Here is a 16,934-nt window from a genome sequence, read left to right as displayed (position 1 = left end):
CTGACCTTTTCATGTTAGGCTAAAAATGTTTAACTGTGAGCCAAATAACTATGAAATTACACAACCAATACTTTTTTATAATCGACTGTTTCGACTGTTATGTTTGTACCGTTGTACACCCTATTTTTTAACATTGTCGTTACATTTTAATGGACCAACACGTTGTAGATTCCGTCGCAAGGAAACAGAAAAAAAAGGAAGAAGAAAAAGAAATTCAACTCGCTATTTCAGTTTTTAACACCCCCTTATTCCTCCTTCTCCGGTAACATATGATTTCTCGTCTCAGCTGTGATGTCAACCATGTTTTGCAAACACTTGTCTTTCTTCGGAAAAGCCCCATGTCGAACACGTGCTTCTTTGAACCCCTCTGGCACGCAAACCTTTCTCGGTTCACGTGTGTCCTTTTGCCTCTACTGTCACGTCACATTGCGCGGCCAGTTTGGTCATTTGCATATGCTAACCGCTGCAGCTACCATCGTCAGCGTCTCTGTCACATGTTTAGCTGTTAATCATCGCTAAAGCGTAGTAATACTGTCCCAGGAATGTTTCGGACAAAGGCGAAAGAATCGTCGTTTTCTAAGTAGAAATCTGTCAACACTTATTGGCTTGTAGTTCATTACATCGTGGCTTCATGCCTTGTCTGGAGCGATTTTCAGTTTGTAATAAAAACGGTGTTAGATCTTGATTAATATAAGAGACAGATATATTTATGAAGAAGAAGCGACAACTATTTAAACCAAAAATCAATTTTTATTCACGTAACAAGTTCACTACTATTTTATTCTCGTGACGTCGCTTCTGGCCGACTCAATTTGTAAAACAAAATACGTAGTCGAAAGGTAAATGGAATGCCAAAGTTTTATTCTAATATTTATTAACTTTATTTCATATCATCTTTCAATAAGTAAATGTATTTGTAAATAAGAGGTGAAATGTCCACGTGTCTTGACGGAGAAAGTATTATGATAAAAATCCTTCAGTCAGAACAAAGAAAATATTATCATAAGTCTATGAGTTTGGACGTTCAAAAGGCCACTATACGAGAGTCGCTCCAAAAGTAAAGCTTCCTATTTTTTTTATCTCCAAGACTCAAACGTTGAAGAGCTACGAAGACGTAGTGGTACCATTAAAACGAGCGACCTTTTGTGTTCCAGAATTTATTTTTCTACATAGTAACCACCATTCTCAATGCACTTTTGCCAGCCTTGCCTCGATCGTAAAGTCTAGAGTGCGCTTTGTCACTCACAACTCTGTCGCCAGTCTGAAATCCATGAACCCATCTCTTAACTGTGCTGTTATCAATTTCATCGGCTTCATAAATAGGTGTCGGTAAATGTTGATCGGTTCAATTTTTTCTGCATAAATGGAATTCAATGACACATCTCTGCTTCAGACGCACTTGCAGGACAGGGGTTGCTTTCTTGGACTCTCACACATTCCCTTTGATCCATTCAGGCAGAATAAAATATAGGATGTATTACTTTTGGAATGTCCCTCGTATTCTTATGAGTCTAGAGAAGGAAGAGATTATTATAATTCCATGAGTCTGGAGAGGGAATGGTTATTATTACCGTATGTACACAAGTTAGAATAGGAAATTAATGAGACTAGCAGTGTTCGTATAGTTATTATTATTAGTAAGTGCATGATCAGAGATGTCGATATCTTAGGAAATTAAGTCCAAGTACCGATAACAATAGCTATAGGCTACAGGCGGGGTTTGTTTGGCCGCCAAAAAGAAGTGTTGTTGGTGTTCAGAGTGAAAAAGGTTCATTAGTCAACTTGGCTATCTCGCTGGCTATCTGAATGAAAATCGCGTATAGGTTTATTTAAATAAGATTTCTTAACAGGTGTTCGACTCCAGAAGAGATTGTTTATGGTTGGTTAAATCCCGATATATGAAATCAATCAGAATTGAGTATTTGAGCCAATCAGTACTAATTCTTCGGATGTTGCATGATGTTTTAGTTTCAGTAAAATTCCACAACAAACCGTTTTGTTTTTGCATTATTCCCACGTCACTTAATCGCGCTAATCAGCCAGGTATCCACCCCACCTACAGTGCTTCAGCTAATTCTAAGGCCGCCCTCATCATTCATGTCGCACAACCTGTTGCCTCTGATGAACTATACATGCACTTCACCCTAAAGCACACTGCGTTCATTTTGCACCAAAGCATGTCCCCTTCCTTATCGGTATGGATGCTTGTAAAATCTTTTTTTACTCTTTTTCATACCAAATAAGGCATATTGCCACTTCGAATGTAAAGAGCTACTATTTCGGATCGTGTTTAACAGGCAACTGTGGCAAGTTGAGCAGGTGTTTATTCACATCACATTTCAACTTCTTCAGGTTAGCACAGTCAGTGAAGGAGGAGTGGATTCTAAAATCTAGCAGTTCAAATAAAGAAAGAGTAGAAGGTTTTCCGGCATCTATGGACCTCAACAGTGAAGGGGTGTGATTTTGCTACTGTCGGGTTAGTCTGCAAATTGAGAAGGAACTCGAGCTATGAGTTTGTCAGAGCATATTCCATTAAAGTACTTGCAAAGTAGGCGCAGGGATGCAACATTTCGGCGATGCATCAGAAGTTGTAGCTTTGCTGATAGTGACGGATCTATTTGTGACTTTTATTTTGGACCACATCTAAAAGTGAGAGACTCATGGTGGTAGATGCACCTTTTTCGATGTAGCAACAATACTCCATGCATGGACGAATTGTGCCTTTTTAAAGATAAAGAATACACGCTAGTGTGAGACACGATAAAGGGAGCCCACCTTCTTTGCAGAAGCAGTAATAATGTCCTTAATGTATTTATTCCAATTCCTGTTGTCTGTGAATGTTAAAACGATGGGCTCTCATATAAGGTGTTATTTGTCATGGCAATCAGTGGTTGAGAACATTTTTTGTAGTTGTTAAAGGAAAGAAGCTAAATCTCAGTAGTATTAAATGTTACGACCAAATTCTACTACAAACTAAAAGTCGTTTCGAAGGTTTCTACCATTTAAAAAAAATATATGTACATTTGTTTTGCCCCCATGTCTATCATAAAGCGTGGTGTCATTAGCGAATATATCTATCTCGGACACAATTTTATCAGGGAGGTTGTTTATGAATATCAGGAATAATAAAGGACCAAAGATCGACTCATGAGATACACCTGCATAATATCATTTGGACGTACGGCCATCAAGCCCAACCTAGATTCTTTTGTTGTCTTAGAAGGATTAGATTATGTCAAGAAGTATTCGTCCACAAATACCATATGATATCATTTTCATAAGAAGCCCTTCATGCCAGACTTTACCAAAGGTTGTGGATATGTCAAGGACTACAGCTCTAACTTCTTGTACCTTATTAAGTGCATGATATATACGGTTAGAGTAACGATTAAAATATCCGCAGTAGAACAGGTTTGGATGTTACTTTATTTCCTCGTATTAAAACTGTGCTTTTGCGGACACCACATTGAACACAAATTTTCATCTCATTATCCCGCAATAAACGTAAGTGCGGGTTAACATTACCACTCCTCCGATCACCATTCAACAACCCTGCCGATGTTAGCGACAGAAACACCTTTTCTCGACGTTCTTTCTTTTAATGTTGAAAAATTTGCTAATTTAAAAATTCATTTCTAAGGAAGATCTTTTCAAATCGTTATTCTAATTTGTCAATAACCACAGCAGCTCAACAATGAAATTTCGCCTCGTTTACGTACCCAACTGTCAGCAGAAAATTATGAATCAATATTTGACATGGCCAGTCATATTTTTTTTCAAATTCAAAAGCAGTTATTATTTTCATCAAACCATCCAGTGTTAAGACCCTGACACAAATAACACAACTGGTTCTCATAATTACAAATATATACTCTGAAATGCGCCTTAATTGCAGCTGGGCGTTTCTTATTGGAATCATAATAACTGTATTGAAGAGAAAAGTACATGCGTGTTGGCGGGAAGAGAGTTAACTAACTTCTTCCAATTTTTCTCCACCGCCACCATACAGAAACAAACAAGCACGCATGCGCGCGCACACACATACACACATACACACGCACACACACACACACACACACACACACACACACACACACACACAAGCTCGCATTTATATGCCCAGAGTATATACTAATGAGGATTAATTGTATATAGGTTTCCGGCGAATAGTATAATTACAACATGCACGTGATATGACCTACGCCGAAATGCGAACGTAAATAGACTTTTCGCCGGAAATCAAATTTTGTTACGCCGACGTCATTTTTTTCTTTACAGGTAACCGTTCAGCCAATCCCACATTTCCTAAAGCAAGTGATAAAATGGAAGACAACACAAAAAACAAAGTACATAAATTTCAGTTAAAAAAAAAAAAAATCGAGCGAATGAATATTTATAACTCAAAACGCAGGCAAGTGATAAAATCAATGAAAATGAAATCATGGCGTTATATTTTCATGATTTCTCCAAAATTAAGAGCCAATAATTGCGTTAGAGTAATATTTAAGAAATGATCAATCTAGATTTGGAAACTAATGGTTATATTTAATTTACAAAGCACGCAGGAAAAATATTATAGATATAATTATAATCATCATTAGCGACAAGCGTATAAATTCCACGGTTAATTGAAGGAAGTAGCTTTTATATAATGACTAGCAAACCACTCGGCGTTACCTGGTCGTAAAGTACGCATGAATATTATATTTTAATTAATGCAGAATTCTTATTTATTATAAACAGAAATGCCGTAAGTATTAAACGTAACATTAAATTGCTTTAAAAAAATGAAGCACAACCCCCCAACGGAAATAAACTGAGACATATGGATGCGAGTATTATGTTTTTTTATAAACAGTTCACTTATGAGTAAAAAAAAAAAAAAATCGAGCTAAAATCGAAATCAAAACCTAAAGACAGTGAGTCAAGTACGATAACCATTAGGCCAGCTTGACACAATCTTTAGAAAGTGTTTTAAAACCTACTTATTTTTAACAATGTTAATGATTTGCGCATGCACAGTCGTGAAACAGTTGACTAACAGATAAAAATCCGATGACTCCTCCAAGTACCAATTTTTCACTTTGACCCCTTAACAGCCATTTTTTCGGATGAAAACAGATTAAAAATATTTTTCATATCACTGAATCCCCTATATACCAAATTTCAAAGTCTGTAGATAAAAATTTGTTGAATATATACGTTGAGAAATATCCACACACACACACACACACACACACACACACACACACACACACACACACACACACACACACACACACACATTCTCACTTTTATAGATATGCTAGCAGGACGCTCGGCGTTGCCTGGTAATAAAATACGCATAAATATTATATCTTAAATCATGCAAATTTATTATTCTTATATATAATAAAAGAGGCCCAGAAATTCATTTCTGGACCAAAATACCGTAGGTTTACAACACCAGATAGCACATACACACTCATTACGTTTACACTATTAGGCATTACCTTATTTAGCTATTGAACGACATTTAAGATACATTAATTCGTAATATTAAAACATTACATTCAGTCCTATGAATGTCATCATCACGATCGCACAGATATACAATCGAGAGTACCTGTTGTTTTCCTCTCCAAAAAATCCTACTCCTACTACCATTCGACACCGGGATGTTTTCTGCATTTGGGTCGTATATGAGGTTTCACCCTAAGTTTCTGGCTCATATTCTCATGCACAAACCCTTATCTTTCATTTCTTAACCCCAAAACTAATGATTTCCCCCACCTCACATTTCTCACTCTCTCATTGGCTGAAAAGTTTATATTTTATCATTCTGGATTGCACGAAACCTCATTAAAGAAAGGACAGTACATAGATTACAAAAAAAAAAAAAAAACATGCCATCCCGGAAACTCGAAATTACAAAACTGTTATATTAGCATTATTTGTTCGTACACAGATTTATAATTACGTTTGTGTGTGTGTGCGTATGTGTGGTTTTTTACGTTTCGTTTGTTTTATTATAATTAAACTTTCTTTCGTAGACTTTAAACTAATAATAATATACAATTATATATTTATACTTTGGTATAAAATAACTTCTCGGTCTTATACACAAACACCCTTACATGCATTTCTTTTTCCATTTCTACATCATTCTAGCTACCTAGCTGATTTCTTGGTCATCTACATAAACACCCTTGCTACTACTACTACTACTACTACTACTACTCTAGAGCACTTGTCCTATAAATTTACTTTCTCAGGATTGCTACTTATTTACGGCAGAAGTTAAATGCGGTTCTCGTCTTCAGCATACCTGAATTCAAGTTTATAGCCCATTCCTTTGAATACAAAAAAATTTACAGCTTATTTCTACTTATTACATTCTTTGCCGTGCGCGTCCTGCAATTTACGTATTACAACGCAGTTATTAGCAAAAAAAAAAAAAAAAAAAAAAAAAATTATATCTCCTCTTAGAAATTATAACACCGGTGAAAAGGGAAGATACAGAATCGCATAGAATACATCAAGTTTATAAAATAAACAATAAAAATGGAGTATCCAAATTATTCAAATATTTAGCATCATTTATTATCTGAAAAATCGGTGATTTACAAATAAAATTTGTTACATTTAGTTACAGAAAAGGGTTCCATGTTTTCATCACAATCACAACAAAAATATGAGAATCCAACAATGGAATTAAGTAAAATAATTAGCATCATTTATTATCCGAAAAATTGGTAATTTATAAAATAAATAATTCTTTACATTTCCTTAGAGAACGCTTTCATGTTTCGTTAAGAACATAAATGACGGTTAATGTTTTTCGAAACTTTAAAAAATTTTTTTTTTTTTTATTACATCTTCACCCCAAACTAGACATATTGCCACGCTACTATCAGGGGCAACAACTACTGGGGTACTATGTAGGGATTTGGGCAGCAAGATGTCGGTTCACGTTGCACTTGAACATCTGCACGTCAGTACAGTTGGGGAAGCAGGGACCTGGAATGGAATTCCAAAGTCTAGCGGTTCTGGGGAAGAAACTACTGGAGTAGAAAGATCTTTTACATCTAGGGATCTCTACAGTGTGGGGGTGGGATTTTGCAGCCTGTCGGGTCTGTCGAGGGTGTTCACGTCGTGGGGGCACAAGTGTCTGCAGTTCGTCAGAGCATTCACCATTAAAATACTTGTAGAACAGACAGAGGGATGCAACGTTTCGTCGATGGGACAGAGGCTGAAGCTTAGATGCCAGTTCAGGGCCTATCAGATTTGTGACTCTCTTTTGAACCTTGTCAAGGAGCGAGAGACTAGTAGCAGATGCACCAGTCCAAATATGACAGCAATACTCCATACATGGGCGAATGGTTGCCTTATAGAGGTACAGGATACTTTCGGGTGTTAGTAGTTTTCTAGCACGGTAGAGAGAACCCACCTTCCTTGCAGCGGCCCTGGCAATGCCCTCGATGTAATTGTTCCAACTCATGTTTCCTGTGAACGTTAGGCCAAGGAGCTTGAAATACGTACTCTCAGATAAAGAGTCGTTGGCCATTGCTATAGGTGGTAGAGAAGGTTTCTTGTAATTATTGAATGAAACTAGTTTAGTCTTGGCGGCATTGAATGTGACCAACCATTTTTGTCCCCATTCCACTACAGATTGGAGGTCGTACTCTAGTGTTACTGCCATTTCTTTAGATATGTGTTCATTTGTTTTCCTGTCGTGCCTGTTATAGAGTGTGGTGTCATCAGCATATATACCCATCTCAGAGGCAATTTTGTCGGGGAGGTCATTTATGAATATCAGGAACAGTAGAGGTCCAAGGATAGACCCTTGGGGCACTCACGCATTTATATCGTATTGTTTAGATGTACGACCGTCGAGGACAACCTGGGGTTTTCTCTTATCTAAGAAGGATTTAATTATGTTAAGTATTCTACCAATGATACCGTATGATATAATTTTCCTGAGGAGACCCTCATGCCATTCCCTGTCAAAAGCCTTAGATATATCTAGAGCTACCGCTCTGCCCTCCCCCGCTTTGTCCAGTGAATGGTATATACGTTCAGAGATTACAGTGAGGATGTCTGCTGTGGAGCGGGCTTGTCTCGATCCAAATTGTTCGTCAGTCAGAAGTTTAGCATCTGTAAGGTGATGGACTAGAGCATGGTTAATTAAGGTCTCAAATATTTTGGCAAAAAGTGGGAGGAGGCTAATGGGCCAATAATTTAATGGGTCAGTTCTTTCGCCAGAATTCTTGAATACTGGTACCACAGAAGCAGTTATTTAAAAAATGCAATGAATAACAAATCTAGGTAGGTAGAATTATCTAGCCTTTAACACTTGCCAAAACGGTTACTTGCTACTTATCAAATCCGTTTAATGCTTTAAGTTTTTTATTTTTTACTTTCTTTTTTAAATTAGGGGTATTTTTTTTAAATACTAAAGTGTTTTTTTTGTGTGTGTATGTGTGTGTGCGTGTATGTATGTGTCTGTATGTATGTAATTAATTTTCCTTCAAGTTTATAAAACTCAAGAGTTTATTTGGGAGGTTTTGCCAAAATTAAACTCAATTTCGTATAATTTAAATAGTTAAATATTGCCCAAAATCAATAATAACAAAAAAAAAAAATAGTTATTTAATGGCAGAGGACAGACATAGACACAAGGTTTTAGATATGAGGAAATACACTTCTCCCACATGTGGCAGACTTGATTGGGGAAAAACCCTTTTTTATAGGTGTATGTGTGTGTGTGTGGGGTGGGGACAATTCTTACATTAGGTCCACCTCCAGAATTTTTTGTAGAATGGCAACTTAAAGAGGATCCGACTATGCTGATTAAGAAAAATCCATTCTAATTTTGCGGAAAAGTACTTTTAGAAATCACTGACTGCCAAATTTATACGCATGCGTGATAAACAATTCTACTTCTTTACTACCGACACTGTAACCCACAATTTTTTTTTTTTTCGCATTTGCAGATGGGTATGCTGACAACGATTACACGTTAAAATTTGGAAGAATTATTTTCCCCACTCCCCAAAGAAAAGACGATTGTCTACTCCGACAACCGTTCTAAACATGTGGATGTTGGGGGTGTCTATTTCGAACGCTATTCTTAAGATGGCGAGGTTGGTGGTGTCTATTCCGAAAGTCATTCTTAACATGGGGAGTTTGGGATGTCTATTCCAAACGCTGTTCTTAACATGACAATACTCACAAAAGTGAAAAAAGTCGTAATTGTTTTTTTACACGTTAATATAAGATGACATAAAACTGGAATTTAATTTAATACTACTGGCGGTAGAGTTGAAAAGAAGAAGAAGACGCGAACAACAAACGGAAACAGATAGGACTGCTTCCACTGATTTCGATCACTTTAAACAGTGAATCTAAAACTTCTGCTTTTACTTTCCATTATTATTCTAATGAATCGTTTTTTTCGTAATTTTATTAATTAATACCGATTTACGCATTCCCTTAATTGCTTTTCTTAGATTAAAACAGTATCTGAACTGAAAGCCAGATTATTACATTTCAACTATGGCCACCAGTGTTCGCAACTGTTCAGGGAGGGCAATGCCCACTAATAACAATTTACTTTTTTGCGAGGTGGGGGTTAGGGTTAGGGTGCAGGCTTCCACCGGGCAACATCGGTTACCGGGTCCTGTTAGTTTATTATAAATAGAAACACTGTAGGCATTAAATGTAACTTAAAATTCTTTAAAAAGAAAAAGAAAAAACTGAAGTAAAAAATTTTATAAGTTCGAAATCTCAGCGACTATTGATTAACAAATGAAGGCTCATGAATTATGTAGTGGGCCATTTGATATTTGCCCTTAATGTCGCACATTAAGAGAATCATCCATCATCCAGAGCCTATTTTTGGCACTTTTTTACAGCCATGAAATGTTTTGGCTGTAGTCATTTGTTTTCCTAGTTTTGCATATGAATTGCAAAATATCTGATATTTATCCAAAACCTCTGGTCTTGATGGAGGGGGAGACTAAACTTGCTGCTATGGTTTCAAAGGATCTGAAATAACAGCAAAAGGAGACTTGATTCAAAATATTTCTCTTGCATTATACGCCCCTCTTTGGTTTTAATACATAAAGAAATTTAAAGATTATTTGATGCTGGAGATCGTAATCGTAGATAATCGTACGCAAGTCTCCCTTTGCTGTTATTTCAGATCATTTGAAACCATAGTAGCAAGTTTTAAGTCTCTCCTTCATCAAGGCCAGAAGTTTTGGGTATATATACATATATATATATATATATGTATATATATATATATATATATATATATATATATATATATATATATATACTCGTAACCAAATTAGATATTGAAATGGTTATATCTTTGGTTCTACATGAAAATCTGATAGCTTTTTGAAGATTATAATACTATTCTATGATTAAAAGTTAGTGACAATTGGTAAAAAAAGAGCCTATATTTTCAAACCAATAAAATATGTCCTACTTTGTCTTCATTTGTTTATATAGAATCCTGGTGGGCAGCTTCAGTTTTGCTGCTTCTGTTGTCTCCGGTGTGGGCTTACCAAGCCACTAATGAACAATAACATTAAGTAATTTTGAAAGAAATTTAGTTATTTTTCAAATATGACAAAATATGAAAAGGTGGAAAAATCAATGTTCAATGTTCATAATGGACATGAATTAGAATAATATATCGGGGCATTGTCAAAGCTGCTGCAAAAGAAGATGGGTTCTCTCTACCGTGCTAAAAAGTTACTTATTTTTGAGTGTATCCTTTACCTCTAGAAGGCCACTATCCGCTTACGCATGGAGTATTGTTGCTACATTTGGGCTGGTGCATATGCTGCTAGTCTTTTGCTCCTAAACAAGGTTAAAAAAATAGCGGCTAGCCTAATAAGTCCCGCATTGTCAGTCAAACTCCAACCTCTGTCCCATCGACGAAATGTTGCATTCTTGTGCCTATTTTTAAGTATTATAATGGAAGATGCATCGGCGCACTCCAAGCACTTGTACGCCTCGATGTAAATACCGCCGACAAACCCGACAAGCAACAAAATCCCATCTCAACAATGTAGAAATCCGATCTCTACAATGTAGAAATCCCATCTCAACAATGTAGAAACCCCATATCAACAATGTAGAAATCCCATCTCAACAATGCGAAATACCATCTCTACAATGTAGAAATCCGATCTCTACAATGTAGAAATCCAATCTCTACAATGTAGAAATCCCATCTCAACAATGCGAAATACCATCTCTACAATGTAGAAATTCGATCTCTACAATGTAGAAATCCAATCTCTACAATGTAGAAATTCCATCTCTACAATGTAGAAATCCCATCTCTATAATGTAGAAATCCCATCTCTACAATGTAGAAATCCCATCTCAACAATGTGGAAATCCCATATCTACAATGTAGAAATCCGATCTCTACAATGTAGAAATCCCATCTCTACAATGTAGAAATCCCATCTCAACAATGTAGAAATTCCATCTCAACAATGTAGAAATCCCATCTCTACAATGTAGAAATCCGATCTCTACAATGTAGAAATCCCATCTCTACAATGTAGAAATCCCATCTCAACAATGTGGAAATCCCATATCTACAATGTAGAAATCCGATCTCTACAATGTAGAAATCCCATCTCTACAATGTAGAAATCCCATCTCAACAATGTAGAAATTCCATATCTACAATGTAGAAATCCCATATCTACAATGCAAAAATCCCATCTCAACAATGTAGAAATCCCATATCTACAATGAAGAAATCCCATCTCTACAATGTAGAAATTCCATCTCAACAATGAAGAAATCCGATCTCTACAATGTCGAAATCCCATCTCAACAATGTATAAATCTCATATCTACAATGTAGAAATCCAATCTCTACAATGTAGAAATCCCATATCTACAATGTAGAAATCCCATCTCTACAATGTAGAAATCCCATCTCTACAATGTAGAAATCCCATCTCTACAATGTAAAAATCCCATCTCAACAATGTAGAAATCCCATATTTACAATGTCGAAATCCGATCTCTACAATGTAGAAATCCGATCTCTACAATGTAGAAATCCCATCTCTACAATGTCGAAATCCCACATCTACAATGTAGAAATCCCATCTCAACAATGTAGAAATCCCATCTCTACAATGTAGAAATCCCATCTCTACAATGTAGAAGTCCCATCTCAACAATGTGAAAATCCCATCTCAACAATGTAGAAGTCCCATATCTACAATGTAGGAATCCCATCTCAACAATGTAGAAATCCCATCTCTACAATGTAGAAATCCCATCTCTACAATGTAGAAGTCCCATCTCAACAATGTGAAAATCCCATCTCAACAATGTAGAAATCCCATCTCAACAATGTAGAAATCCAATCTCAACAATGTAGGAATCCCATCTCAACAATGTAGAAATCCCATCGCTACAATGTAGAAATCCCATCTCAACAATGTAGGAATCCCATGTCTGCAATGTAGAAATCCGATCTCTACAATGTCGAAATCCCATATCAACAATGTAGAAATCCCATGTCTACAATGTAGAAATCCCATCTCTACAATGTCAAATTCCCATCTCAACAATGTAGAAATCCGATCTCAACAATGTAGAAATCCCATCTCAACAATGTAGGAATCCCATGTCTGCAATGTAGAAATCCGATCTCTACAATGTCGAAATCCCATATCTACAATGTAGAAATCCCATCTCTACAATGTCGAAATCCCATCTCAACAATGTAGAAATCCGATCTCAACAATGTAGAAATCCCATCTCTGCAATGTAGGAATCCAATCTCTACAATGTAGAAATCCCATATCTACAATGTAGGAATCCCATCTCAACAATGTATAAATCCCATCTCAACAATGTAGAAATCCCATATCTCCAATGTTGAAATCTGATCTCAACAATGTCGAAATCCCATATCAACAATGTAGAAATACGATCTCTACAATGTAGAAATCCCATCTCTACAATGTAGAAATCCCATCTCTACAATGTAGAAATCCAATCTCAACAATGTAGAAATCCCATCTCAACAATGTAGAAATCCCATATCTACAATGTAGAAATCCAATCTCAACAATGTAGAAATCCCATCTCAACAATGTAGAAATCCCATCTCTAAAATGTAGAAATCCCATCTCTACAATGTAGAAATCCCATCTCACACAATGTAGAAATCCCATCTCAACAATGTAGAAATCCAATCTCAACAATGTAGAAATCCCATCTCAACAATGTAGATATCCCATCTCTACAATGTAGAAATCCCATATCTACAATGTAGAAATCCCATCTCACACAATGTAGAAATCCCATCTCAACAATGTAGAAATCCCATCTCTACAATGTAGAAATCCCATATCTACAATGTAGAAATCCCATATCTACAATGTAGAAATCCCATCTCTACAATGTAGAAATCCCATCTCTACAATGTAGAAATCCCATATCTACAATGTAGAAATCCCATATCTACAATGTAGAAATCCCATCTCAACAATATAGAAATCCCATCTCTACAATGTAGAAATCCCATATCTACAATGTAGAAATCCCATCTCAACAATGTAGAAATCCCATCTTAACAATGTAGAAATCCCATCTCTACAATGTCGAAATCCCATATCTACAATGTAGAAATCCCATCTCTACAATGTAGAAATCCAATCTCTACAATGTAGAAATCCCATCTCACACAATGTAGAAATCCCATCTCAACAATGTAGAAATCCCATCTCTACAATGTAGAAATCCCATATCTACAATGTAGAAATCCCATCTCAACAATGTAGAAATCCGATCTCAACAATGTAGAAATCCGATCTCAACAATGTAGAAATCCCATCTCAACAATGTAGAAATTCCATCTCAACAATGTAGAAATCCCATATCTACAATGTAGAAATCCCATCTCAACAATGTAGAAATCCCATCTCAACAATGTAGAAATCCCATCTCTACAATGTAGAAATCCAATCTCAACAATGTAGAAATCCAATCTCAACAATGTAGAAATCCCATCTCAACAATGTAGAAATCCCATCTCTACAATGTAGAAATCCCATCTCAACAATGTAGAAATCCGATCTCAACAATGTAGAAATCCCATCTCAACAATGTAGAAATCCCATCTCTACAATGTAGAAATCCCATCTCAACAATGTAGAAATCCCATCTCTACAATGTAGAAATCCCATCTCTACAATGTAGAAATCCCTAGATTCCTGAAGACATTCTACTCATATGGTTTCCTCCCTCGAACGCGAGGTTTTTGAATTCCCCTCCGAGTCCATGCTTCCCAGAATGCACTTACACGTAGAAGTTCAAGTGTGATGTGGACAGACATCTTGCTGCTCACATCCCTGCAAATTTTGTCGCAAATGGTATTCGCCCCTTACACTCAAGTAGTACTGTGCCTTTTTTGGAATGAAAAAGCAATAACAAATCAATTTGCTTGAGCGACGGGGAGTGTGGGAAGCTGAATTGTAACTTGTTGAAAATCCAGTTTGTTTCTCTGAAGAATAAGTTGAAAAGGAACGCAAGGACATGAAGTTGAACTTTTTTAAAAAAATAAACGCCAATAAAAATAAATGCCACTTTTTTCCATGCTGGAATAGACGACAGAATTAAAAGATGAAAACAAATGAACCATTGTAATGTTAATCGTCTCGTTAGACAGTAATTGTGAAGTTTTTAATGGGCAGACAGAATGGTCTATCAAAGAAAAGCCTTGTTGAAACGTAGAAAACTCTCCGCCTATCAGAAGGGGATTGAACAAATTCTCCAAAATTATAATTGGAAAACAACAGAGGCCTAGTGAGTGAGCACCGGATTATAGCAGCTGGTTTTGATATCTATAGCATAAACGAATGGCCCATCTATAATATAAATCTCATCTGTCTGCTTAAATGTATGTATGTATGTATTCTCGCAGAAACTTTCGACAGAAGTGACAGATTTTCACGAGATTGGAATCATTTTGAAGCTCGACCCCTCAGACGACAAATATCGAAAAAAAAAATGGCCAAAAACATTAATTCTTTCTCCCTTAACTGGGCACTTTTCTACAGGGAGGGGTCGCTTTTTTCGCCGATATTTTCGAAAGTCATCGCCTCTTTTCGATTGTCTATCTTCATTTAAATATATGTCACTTCCGGTTTGGGTGCAACAGCTAACGTGTCACGTTTTTTTTTCCACTTTTTTTTCCGCCTTCGCGGTACGGGTTCGAGCCTGCCTGCCTACTATTACTTTTTTTGCGCTCGCAATTCTCCCCCCCCCTTTTTTTTTATTCAACCAACACCCTTTTACACACCTGCACTTTCTTTTCCGCCTTCGCGTCACGGGTTCGAGCCTGCCCTCCTACTACAACTTTTTTATTTTGCTCAACACACACCTCCAAACACCCGGGCAACGCAGGGTACCCAGGCTAGTTGTAATATAAATAAGAAATTACAGCATTTATTTACACAAACGAAAGCAATTAAGGTGAAAACCGCATCATTAGATGTCCCTGGACTTTGCTGAGAGTCCGACTTTTTTCTTTCAAAAATTCTTAGCGAGAAGAAACATGACGAAACTTTTAACGTCAACTATGATAAAAGTCGGGTAGAATCTCTCAACTTTATTATTTCTTACAAATTGTATCAAAGTTCTAAGTAGAAACCAACGAACTGTTATATCATAACTGAGTTAAATTTTCTTTTATTTGATAATTATTTGTGTTCAAGTACTTACTCGTTCTAAAACATCGTTCGACGAGCTTCTACTTTCCGTGATCTACAAAGAAAACGTCGGGCGGACTAATGCGTACCGTATAAATCATCGGCAAGAACCTACGACGAAACATGAGCGACAATTGGCTAAAGGGTTATATGAAACTTCTAAAACCTTCATTTTCATTAAACGAATGACTAGGTGCACACACACACACACACACACACACACACACACACACACACACACACACACATATGCGCGCGCGTATATAAAGCATCGATTTTAGGAGTTGAATTTAAGAAAATACATCGTTACTGTTTCAATGATTGTAACTTTTTTACACATGGAAAATCTACGTTACTAAAATAGACCTACAACACTGCAAATGCATCATTCGAAATCAAACGAAATGTTAGGTACAATTGGGTTTTTACCATGTTTTTATAGACACAAATCGTTGAAAAATTTTAAAGACGGTGTAAAAATACACTTAAGCCTCTTGGACCAGTGTGGTCAGCTGGCAGTCGTTAAAAACAATCGATCGGAATGTACGAAGATGATTGCAACATATTCGAACAAGGTAGACAATCGATCACTTTCAGTAGTATAATATCTGCTTTAACATTTGCAGCATGTTTCGATTACTTTTAAGTATTTTGGAATTTGACTTTCACTTAGTAAAAAGTTCGAGGATATCCCCGTCTTGCGATTTTAGTTATCGTGCGAACACATATAGTAGATTGATTTTCTTACCTTGGTTTGCAATCCCAAACAGAAATCAGCAGGAGGATTCAACACTTTGTAGACAAACTAAAAATGAGACAAATAAAAGGAAAAATTAGGCGATTGAAACAAAATTAAACTTTTAAATGCTGCATGAAGTTTAAAATGAAATAAAATTTTAAGAAAATACCCACTTTCAGCTTATCTGGTCTAAACTAGAAAAAGCTTTAACCACATTTTATTCCGTGACTTTTCTACACATGAAAAATCTTAAAAGAAATGCTTTAAAAATTGTGGTAGTGTATCTATGATAGAAGTAAAGTCGTTTACTTTAAAATTCCGGAACCAATACGGTTTATTTAATGATATTTTAGATTCGTGAATCCATTTAGAAAACCTTTTCCACCTATGAAACTGTTTGTTGTTTAAAAATATCCGAATTTAGGGACAAATGATACAGATAA

The 16,934-nt window shown here is 36.3% G+C and overlaps 1 protein-coding gene across 4 annotated transcripts in view; it reads right to left on the bottom strand.

Annotated features, from left to right (window-relative positions):
* The window catches only part of LOC145293172 (uncharacterized), a 297,731-nt gene that overhangs the window by 57,540 nt on the left and 223,257 nt on the right, over positions 1 to 16,934 (bottom strand). For all 4 annotated transcript variants that reach the window (XM_080139638.1, XM_080139640.1, XM_080139639.1 and 1 more), the window contains exon 2: positions 16,501 to 16,557. The gene's annotated coding sequence lies outside the window, so the exon portion shown is untranslated. The remainder of the gene's footprint in view (positions 1 to 16,500; positions 16,558 to 16,934) is intronic.

Source organism: Euprymna scolopes, chromosome 14 (genome assembly GCF_053919585.1).
Source record: "Euprymna scolopes isolate OS-2025 chromosome 14, ASM5391958v1, whole genome shotgun sequence".
Classification (NCBI taxonomy): domain Eukaryota; kingdom Metazoa; phylum Mollusca; class Cephalopoda; order Sepiida; family Sepiolidae; genus Euprymna; species Euprymna scolopes.
This window is presented reverse-complemented; position numbering and strand designations above follow the sequence as displayed.